Below are 7,447 nucleotides of genomic sequence, written 5' to 3'. Positions count from 1 at the left end.
TGAATAATAATACTAACACAACTAAATATAATAATAGTAATGATAATCATAATAATTGAAGCAGTTGGTGTTGACCAGGATCATGGGGGCAGTTACTGGTTTGCAGTCAGAGATCCAGACTGTGCAGCACCAGGGGCAGAAATACCTGCAGAAAGCGACAGGAGGAGAGAGAGACGAGAAAGCACAAAACTATGGGAGAGAGAAGAAGTAAAGCTAGTAACGAGCGTTGATGCGATATGAATGCGTACAGATGGAGAGGAAGATGAGGAGAGGGGAGCTCGGTGCATCACAGGAAGTCCACCGGCAGTCTGTGCCTATAGCAGCATAACTAGGGGGTGGTTCAAGACCAGCCTGAGCCAGCCCTAACTGTAAGCTTTATCAAAAAGGAAGTTTTTAAGCCTACTCTTAAACGTGGAGAGGGTGTCTGCCTCCCGAACCCAAACTGGAAGAAGTTTTACAGTAGAGGAGCCTGATGACTGAAGGCTCTGCCTCCCATTCTACTTTAGGAGATTCTTGGTACAACAAGTAAGCCTTTGTTCTGGCAGCACAGTTTTCTAAGGGGGTAATAGGGTACTATGAGCTCCTAGATTTAGATGGTACCTGACCATTAAGGGCTTTGTAGGTGAGGAGGAGGATTTTAAATTCTATTCTGGATTTTACAGGTAGCCAATGCAGAGACGCTAGAACAAGAGAAATGAGATGTCTTCTCCTAGTTCCTGTCAGTACTTGCGCTGTGGTATTCTGGGTCAGCTGGAGAGTATTTAAAGATTTGTTGGGACAGCCTGATAATAAGGAGTTATCCAGCCTCGAAGAAACAAAAGCTTGGACTAGTTTTTCTGCATCTTTTTGAGACAGCATGTGCCTGATTTTTGCAATGTTACGTAGGTGAAAAAAGGCGGTCCTTGAAGTTTGTTTTATGTGGGAGTTAAAAGACATATCCTGATCAAAGAGAACTCCGAGATTCCTAACAATGGTGCTTACAAGCCTCACAAAAAGGCAACAACTGACCAGAAATTGGCACAAAAGATGAAATGACTGCAAAGAAACACAAAAGGTCTACAAAGAGACAAAAAGTGACCAAACAGTCTCGTTGTTTGTTGCCGTTTTGTGTCTCCTGCTCTTATGGAGGAAGAGCGGGGGGCCTATTGCATGTCTCTTTCCAAAGATCTGTTGTCTCATAATCCTTCCATGTGCGGAGTATGCAGCACCATAATTTCATTGTTATATAATACTATTATATTACTCAGCATAGTATAGTATAAGGTGTGAGTATAAAGGTATCTTTGTTCCTTTTGTCTTTTCAAGGCAATGCTCTATTAAAAAGAAAATTGTTTTGAAAACCTAAATATAGTCCACATAATTACCCCCTTTTCTGCAATTATTATCATATTCTCAAGTTGCTCTTTAAGAATTGTATAATCATTTAAAAATATGTTGACATGAGAAAATAAAATCTGTTTCCAAATATTAAACTTGAATGCAATGGTACACATAACTGCAATTACACAACTGAAGAAAAATCACTGCAGCAACCCCAACAGTTTACTCATCCATACAGACATGAGCATACCCTGGGTAATATCTGCGCACACGCATGCACTCGCTGACACACACTGACACACACACACACACACACACACACACACACACACACACACACACACACACACACACACACACACACACACACACACACACACACACACACACACACACACACACACAGTGAGTGCTGCCTGCCCCACTGAGGGTGTGAGGGTGATGTCTCAGCAGCGCTACACGCACCATCTCTATTCTTATCGCACTGACGCCACGTACAGCGTCAACACACACTCGCCCCCACCTCCACTACGTTCCCTCACTCCCTCCATATATCCCTCAATCTTTCTCCCCCCTCCTGTTCTCTCTAGTAACCGAGTCCCACAATCTGCAGCCTCCTCCCCCTGTTACACGCTGGCTGCTCACACACACACACACACACACACACACACACACACACACACACACACGCTGACACACACACACACACACACACACTGCGAGCAAGCAAATGTCCTTCTATTAATAGCACCTTTGCTCGCACACCACTTCCTGTTCATCGTTAGGTGAGTACACACAGGGTTCCCTTGGCAACCGTCCATCTATATTGTGATGGCGAGAGAATAGCGAGACAGGAAGGACCCATAGAGAGTGATTCTTATGGTTCCTCTCGGTGTCTGGCCTCTCCTTCATATTATTTTAGTTCTATTTTTCTAAATGTTGGGCCTCCTCTTGTTTACATCTGCTCTTCTCAGAACCCTCTATGTGTATTAGTTCAGCTCCACAGGCACAGCCGGATAAACCTGAGGGGCCCTGGAACAAAATTTGCTGTCGGGCCCCTATTGACCCTGACTCCAACCAGCACTCTAAAGCGGAAAGGATTGGGTGATTAATATAGTTCTCAATCAACAGAGAATTAATTGGCAACAGTTGTGATAATTGATCAAAAGCAAAAATGCTGAAGATTCACCGGTACCAGCCTCTGAAATGTGAATATTTGCTTTTTTTTTCAGTTTTCTATAAGAGTAACCTCAGCATGTTGGTGTCTCTGACTTCTGGTCAGACGAAGGAAGACAACTTAACGTGGCTTCAGGGAATAATGATGGGCATTTTTCACTTTTCACAGCCTCTGGGCAGTTGCCCGCTTTGACCGGTTAGTGATCCAGCCTTGTTTGCAGGAGGCCAGCCAATGTGACAACTTTGGCCAGGACAAGGCTTTTAAAATCAGGCAAATGTAAATGTCTCTTTGAAAACCACAAATGTCAACTCCATGGTGGCGCTAGAGGAAAACTCAGGGGATCCCAAACAGCTGTACAAAATTTGGTGAGATATTTCAGTTTGGACCAAAGTGGTAGACCAAGCGACATGGCCATGCCTAGAGCCATTCTTCTTCAAACCGACAGATGAATCTTTTAGTGTACATATAATTTTTCCAGCTAAAGAAAGAAGAAAATATCATCCATCCAGGTCACACTTTACTTTATCCCACTCATTTAGCATTAATAAGAACTAATTAAACATCTAATAAATGAGATAGGATAATCCTTTCTTAATCCCACAGCGGGGACATTTGCAGTGTTACAGTAGCAAAGGGGATAGAGCGATAGCAAGAGCATCAGTAAAAATAAGTAAAACAAATGAGTAAACAGGCTCATCAGTTGAAGGTCACATTATTGCGCAGAGGAAATATTTATATTGCACATGACTGGATTAGTCACTTTTGGTGTGAGTGGTCTATTGGGAGAAGTGTTGATCGTAAAGTCTGACAGCATTAGTGGGAAGGAAGGACCTGCAGTATCTCATCACTCTTCGGTATCACTGAAGGAGCTGCCCAGCACTGTCAGAGTGTCCTGCATGGGGCAGGACATGTTGTCCACTGGGTATGATAATTCAGCCATCATTCTCCTTTCTTCCACCACCTCCACTGGGTCAAGGGGGCCTCCCAGAACAGAACCGAGCCTCTTAACCAGTCTTTTAGGTTGTTTCCTGTCGGAGGTCGAGATGCTGCCACTCCAGCAGACCACTCCACACTATGTGTCAACCATTATAACTTCTCCTGTGAACATATTTTATATCATTACAACTGTGTTTTACTATATGGTCATTCAATATCTGTTTATACAGTAGTATTGAGTTATTTTGTAGTTAGTTGATTAATACATATTGATAATCAGAATAATTGTTGGTTGCAGCTCTACAGTTGTCTTATGAGTGAATAATGATACCTTACCCGAGATTCAAACAGCTTCATTTTTTTGTCTGTCAAGAAAGTTACACACAGAAACAAAACTGAAGCAGTTTGGCGAAAATGCAACTTTTCAAGGAAACAGTTCAATATCAAGTAAAACACTTCACGCACCCTCAGATCAGAAGAAAGCAACAGCTTTTGGCAGATCTACCAGGATAAAGCTGCAAACTGTGTCCTGTCCTTCATACAGTCTCTATTTCCCCTTTTCTCTGTTGAATATTTCCTCCCAACAGCAGCTGTGTTTGTTGTCCACCCCCCACCCCCACCACTGGTATTTTTGTGCCGAGGCGGCAGGGGCTGGTACAGGAATAGTGCCAGAGTTGTAGTGTACACTGTGCTGGGGAGGGCTGCGATGGTCTGAAAACTGTGAGATTCCGAGCCATTGTATAGACAGGAGGGAGACCAGGGATGATTGCGTAAGTTGGCTCCCTGGCTGCAAATTTAGCCTGGGCTCGCTCACGCATAAATTGGATGAGCAGTACTATCTCTTGTCGTCAGAGCCGGGGTATTTAAAGATGTGAGTGCGTGTTGGCATGGGGTGTAGGGTGTATTAATTGTGCTTGTTTATTTACAAGTCGTGAAGAATGAAAGCTGATCATTTGAGATGCAAAGGGCAGCATTTGCATCTACAGTACAGCACCCCTCCCCTTCACTCTGCTCTCTGTTCCTCATCCTGTTGTTGCTATTTATTTTCTAAGTGGCAGATTGTTATAGATGCTGGTGACTAGGTGTTTCACAGTCACTGACTGTGCCACAGAAATATTACAATGATGTAACATCTCACTGGAACCCCTCTTTGACAGCAACTTTCACTTCTTGTCCAACTTTATTACATGGATAAACCGGAGGCAATGAAGCAGCAACACAAGATCTTTCAGGTTAATTTATAGATCTTTAGCTTTTCTATTTTCCACTTGTGTCCTCTTTTTTTCTGCACTCACCAAGCACTTTATTAGGAACACCTGTACACCTGCCTATTCATGTAATTATCCAATCAGCCAATCATGTGGCAGAAGTGCAGTCTATAAAATCCTGCAGATACAGGTCAGGAGTTTCAGTTAATGTTCACATCAAACATCAGAATGGGGGAAAAAAATGTGATTTTGACCATGGTATGATGGTTGGAGTCAGACAGGCTGGTCTGAGTGTTTCTGAAACTGCTGATCTCCTTGGATTTTCATGCACAACGGTCTCTAGAGTTCAGTCAGATGGAAACGCCCTGTTAATGAAAGAGGTCAGAGGAGAATGGCCAGACTGGTTGGAGCTATGGTAACTCAGATAACCACTCTTTACAACTGTGGTGAGCAGAAAAGCTTCTCAGAGTGCACAACATGTCGAACATTGAGGTGGATGGGCTACAACAGCGGAAGGCCACGTTGATTTCCACTCCTGTCAGCCAGTATTGTTATTAGCAATATCACTACACTATTACTGTTGGCTGAATAAAGTACTTCTTGTATCTAAAACTGTATTAGAGTCTATTGGGGCCTCTCTTAAAGGAGATTTGCAACATTAACATTAAGTGGTCTGTTGTAAGAATTACACTGTATGTTTCTCAAGTAATAACTTCTGAAATATGATCAGTTTTACTATTGTATGTACAACCATCACTGATGCAAATAAGTCCAACAACTTAGACTTAATTATTATTTTAGAGTACTCCCTGTATTAAGGCCTTTGTCTCATGCTCAGGGTATAAAAAAGACCTAAAAAACTGTGACAGAAATAATGTTGTATAATAATGTAAAACCTCACAGTGAAAGCTTTACATAGTAATTACAGTATGTTGAAAAAACAGGCTGAAATATGCTGGGATTTCAAATTGTGCAGAATTTTTAAATATTTTTAAAACACTTCATTACTGTTTACTCTCGTAACCATGTGTATACTTTTTGATTTTGTTACTTTTACATGTGTGACAATGGATGTATTAAAACAGGAATTGGGTCCACTGAGTCTGAATATGTACGGGGCTCAGATGCTTGTGTGTGTAGGTGTCTATTTCAAGTTTTTTACTCAGTATAAACCATCTCAAACTGTGCCAGTCTCCTCGGGTTTAATAAAATACCACTATAACAACTTTTGCCTCTACCAATACTACTTCAGATATCTCAATTCAAGGTATCTGCCAATATCAACAGATCTCATTTAAGTGCTCTCTTTTTCCCCAAATTTAAAATCTGCATATGAAGTACTGTGTAGTTCATAGAAATTAGTTTTTTGTAAGGTAACATGAGACCAGGGATCGCTGTGCTGGAAAAACACTCAGCAGAAAAACACCTCTGTTATTTAATAAGGTCAGCATAAGCACCAACACTGAGCGACTGTTTCATGTATGCTTACCTGTGACATGATAAATAAGAAATGTTAATCAATATTTTTTCCATAACAATGTATCAGATGACAGTGTGAAAACAATGAGACAATATGAAAAGGGTCATGTTTACAGGGAATTATCACCTCAGTCTCCAGCTCCCTTCAGCTTTACGGAGCTTTATGGTGAGTTTAAGCTCATATCTGTTAGGACCACAACTTTTGGGTCACTCTCACTGCTTTCCTAGCATTGCCAAACAGCAGACAGACAAAGTTAGGTGAACATAGTGGAGCATTTAGCAGTTAAAGGGCCAGATATTTCCCTTAGGAGTTGTAGAGACCAAATACAAAGCTAAGAGAGAATGAATATCGGACTTATAATCAAAAAATCGACACCAAATGAGGAATGATGTTGCACTGTAACTGCTGGACGTGTAAATAAGCGACAGTTTAAGAGATGATAGCAATATTGTGCTCACAACTTGTTTCTGCTGCCACCAACAGGCCAAAAAAATCAGCTATTGCAGGTTTAAGGTACCCTCATTAGACAAGTGTAGAAAAACTGTGGCACCATGCAAAACATTGCTATATACACCGATCAGCCACAACATTAAAACCAGTTACCTGTTGTAATGTATATATATATATATAAGTATATATATATATATATAAGTATGTATATATATATATATATATATATGTATATGTATATATATATATATATATATATATATATATATATATATATATTTGGTGGCAGAAGAAACAAATTGCGAGCCTAACATTGACATATAATCATCTTTTAACTACAACAAGTAATTCACTAACAGTGGAAAAATACTGACAAACAGGCCATACATGCGCAGACGAGAAGAATGTGCAAACCTTCACACCAAACCGCTGCCGTCAGTCGTTCATGCCAGCGTTACTCAAATGCCCTCTAGCAAAAAACCTGTTTGCACTTATATTCATGACTCAAATAACATGTCATCACTGTGTGTTACGCTCGTCGTGTTTGTATATTTATGTACGCAAATGTGGTTTCAATCATCTCATAATCATTTGCATACTTTGCATAAAAACTGTTGACTTGTTGGTGAGAAGCACTTTAAAACTTAGTCGAAGACTTGTTGGTGGTTATGCATTCCTGGTTGAAATTATTGGCACCCCTGAATTGTAAGTACAGAATTTAGAAAATCTTCAAAAATAAATGCGAATGAATCAATTTTGTATAATCAAAATATTTAATAAAATGTCCAAAGTAACTGAACAACAAAAAAAATGCATTCATAGAGTGAAATAAAAGATACAGACATAAACTGTATGCTTGACACAATTGTTGGCACC

This window comes from Xiphias gladius, chromosome 7, assembly GCF_016859285.1.
Source record: "Xiphias gladius isolate SHS-SW01 ecotype Sanya breed wild chromosome 7, ASM1685928v1, whole genome shotgun sequence".
Taxonomy (NCBI): domain Eukaryota; kingdom Metazoa; phylum Chordata; class Actinopteri; order Istiophoriformes; family Xiphiidae; genus Xiphias; species Xiphias gladius.
Note: the sequence above shows the minus strand (reverse complement) of the source record.